General features: G+C 34.4%; 1 long non-coding RNA gene across 1 annotated transcript; it reads left to right on the top strand.

The window, feature by feature from the left end:
* Positions 1 to 2,572: 2,572 nt before the first annotated feature.
* On the top strand, positions 2,573 to 3,541 carry LOC145424342 (uncharacterized). The gene is made up of 2 exons (XR_013905393.1): positions 2,573 to 2,706; positions 3,293 to 3,541. It is a non-coding gene; the product is annotated as an uncharacterized LOC145424342 (long non-coding RNA).
* Positions 3,542 to 3,799: the final 258 nt, after the last annotated feature.

The raw sequence follows: 3,799 nt of genomic DNA, 5'->3' as shown, positions 1-3,799 counted from the left end.
TCATCATGAGCTCTGGAAGAAAAACAATGCTGGGAGAGGCAGAAAAGAAACAACAAAGAACACACATGATTGAGAAGAATGGTGATGTCGGATGAGGGGCATGCGATAAAGAGATACAAGCAAAAGAATGCTGAAAGCACTGCGGTCTTCTGCCAGGCTGAGGGATTCAAATTAAGGCTGCCTCATTCATTGAGAACTCATTCCCAAGCCATCACAACCAGCACCTGTGGCTCTCATGGGAGGGGTGACTGAGTGAGGGGAGGGCAGGCAGTCTTCCTGGTAAACATCCACTGTGCGGCTTTGTTCAGCCTTGATGCTGTATTTAAAGCACAAATCTGGTGTGGTCTGTTGACTGCATGACATGTAATGATGGGCTTTGTTGTGTACTCATTTATTATCTTGGGAATATTTCCACTTGGTATTCTTCCAGGTGTTCATTTAGGTCCGAATTATATTTTTTTTATTTTAAAATAATGTCAATTACAGTAAGTAAGGGTGCTTTTTCATTGTATAAGAACATTTACTTTTTGCTTGAATACATAATAGTGGTATTTAAATAGTGAAAGTGGCTAAATAAGTCTTGAATGCATTTAGGCATGCTTTTTATTTTAATGCAATGAGATGTGGTCAGTTGGCCATTGTGTTTCACATTATGCTTTTTTTCTTTTAGTTATCTATGTCTTGATATTTTGTCATTTGGCTTTGAAGTGATTTCTAAATACACTTCATTATTTCTTTTTTAATGTTATTATTTAATGGAACTATTGTACACATGTCATACCAGCCTGTATGCAACTGGAATAGAACAGACACATTTCCCACCAGGTGATGGATCACACATGATCTTAATATATCCATGGGATAGCATGTTCTCCTTCACTACATCCATGAAGCTTCTCTGTGGTCTTCCACTTCTTAGTTTTATTATCCTCCATATTATCCTCCATATTCAGCTGACATTGTTAGACAATGTTTGAGGAAACATTCTGTCCACACTTTTCCTAAAATGGCACCTATCCCAACAAACAAAAAAACAAGATTAAAAATTGTATTATTCAAGTACCCAGAAGACACTTTGTTTTTTGTTCTAAAAACATACACTGGCTCTATGCCTTGTATCGTTAGAAGACCTGAGGATATCTGGCATGATGCTTTTGTATCATGATACCTGAAGAGGTCTAACCCCTGATGCTATGTTTTTGAGAAAATAAAAAAATAGTTTTTCATTTGTGTAATTTATTTATGTATTATTTCTTACTTGTTAACCCCTGCAATTTAATCCATCTGAGAATAATTGTTTCAAAAGTCAAAAGTACGTACTTTTATACTATAGAGTACAAGTCTTTGTAGTCAAGACCGCCTAATCCGAGACCAAGACAAGACCAAGACCAAGTTGAGACGAGACCAAGACCGAGACCGAGTCGAGACGAGACCAAGACCAAGACCGAGACAAAAAAAGTCTTTAAACTGCAGCCAGATGCTGCTTCGTTTACGGGTGTCAGGCATATTTATGTGTTTTTGCTTTCGCACAGCCCTTCTCACTGCTGTCTACTGTCTCACTCACTTACTGAGAGGACAGACGGATGCTCCACTTGACTGTTGCGTCTCTCACCCTCTCTGTTTTTCACATAATGATATTATCCTATATCCTCGCATGTGATTGGCCACAATATGGAGTGATTGGAGCATAACTGAGCCACTTTGTGAGAGCTGAGCAGCAAAAGGAAATTAAGTGAGAGTAGAAATGACTGAAAGATTATTATGGTCTATTTTGAGTTTTGTTCAAAAAAGAATGACTTCATATACATATATATATATATATACATATATATATATATATACATATATATATATATATACATATATATATACATATACATATACATATATATACATATATATACATATACATATACATATACATATATATATACATATACATATATATATATATATATATATATATATATATATATATATATATATATATATATATATATATATATATATATATATATATATATATATATATATATATATATATATATATATATATATATATATATATATATATATATATCCATATATATATATATATATATCCATCCATCCATTCGCTTCCGCTTATCCTTTTCAGGGTCGCGGGGGGCGCTGGAATACAACAGTAACCAAGACAGAACCAGAATCAGAACTAGATGATAGTAGCACTAAAAATCTTCATAGACCTGCACTACACTTATTTTTTAATTCTACCAAAGTACAATATTTAGATTGAGAAAAGTTTAGATAATTATTTAGCCTTGTTGTGCAAATAAGCCTGCATAACTTAATAAATATAGAATTTGAAAAGTAACAAATGGTATCTACACAGCAAATTCAAAAGTGTTAAATGTTTTGGTGTTAATAGTCTTGCAAAAGTAGAGTTAATTTTACTCTAAGTAGAGTCACATTCTTTTAATGTAACTCTGAGGTGTAAAATGATAGTAGTTAAAATCGAGTGTTAAAAATGAGTGTTTCTCTGTCAAATCTGGAGGTGTTACAATGGAAGCATTAACTCTTGACCTCTTAACTCTGAACTCCTACAGGGGCTATGACACCAATAGAGTGAATTCACAGACTCCGCCCCCAGCACGGCTCCAATCGAAGCTGAAGTGAAGCCGTTTCAGAACATTTTGCTCTACATATTTGAGTTGTTTGCCATGCTTGGTAAGTCATTTTTTCAAAGATTGTTTCAATTATTATTATGAGCTTTTACTTCTGTGGCTCTTTGGAGTTGAGACAAAGCGGTGTGAAAGGCATTAGCCATGTTGCTCGCTGATAGCATAATATTCTGTTTTAGCTAGCTGAAAGGTATTGTTTGCGGGCAAATACCACAGCCTTGAAAAAAGCTTGCATGGGAATTTTCAGTCAAACTTTTGGTCAAATACACCTAAAACAATGTCTAGAATGTGAAATGTTGGTATAATGGTGCTACTTGAAGCCTGAAAACGATCGCCCATAAAAAAAAACAAAAAACGAGCAAACAGCAGTAGCAGACGTCCTGACTGGGTTCTACGTTAGCATAGATCCATCCAGAGTTTTGTGCACACGGTTTAGGTAAAAATGAAAAAGGTTGAGGTTTTACATTTAGTTCAGTATTACCTGTTGCCTGTGTCTTTGTCTTTTGGGAAAATACTTTACACAAGTAATGGCTCAAAGAGGATTCCTTTTTTTTTTACTGTGCTGCAATTGTTTACTGGATTATTTGTGCCATTAATTAGTGTCAACTAATTTTTATTCAATCTCCGCACAGGATATGCTTGTGAAGATGGAATATGGGGGAGAGCAGAAGTGCGTTGAAGTTCCACAAAGGGATGAATGAAGGACATGCATATTGTATTGAAGAAATAAGTGATGAGAATGCTGTTATTTGCATTTACCATGTCAGACCTTTTGATAAACAAAGTTCTAATGAAAGTGAGAACATGTATACTGTTACATCTTTCAGAAAATGTTTTGAAATTGTGGTGCACAGTTCAGAATAAATGTTTTTCGAAAACCATTGCATCTTTTTAGTAAATGTTTATTTCCAAAAGAAATTTCTAGAAGTTCAGAACAGTAAAATTCCCGCTTTTTAGAATGAATTAGAAGATAACTCTTACGTAGTTAAACTAAAATACTCTTTGAGAGTTAATATATAAACTCTTAACACCAAGTGTTAAATTATCAACTCCAGACAGATTTGGTGTTTAACACTAAATCAGAGTTAACGTACCAACTCTCCAAAAAGAGTTAAATTAACACTCTCTGGTGTGGACCC

This window comes from Astatotilapia calliptera, chromosome 23 (assembly GCF_964374335.1).
Source record: "Astatotilapia calliptera chromosome 23, fAstCal68.1, whole genome shotgun sequence".
In the NCBI taxonomy this organism is placed as follows: Eukaryota; Metazoa; Chordata; class Actinopteri; order Cichliformes; family Cichlidae; genus Astatotilapia; species Astatotilapia calliptera.
Note: the sequence above shows the minus strand (reverse complement) of the source record. Positions and strands in the feature narration are given on the sequence as shown.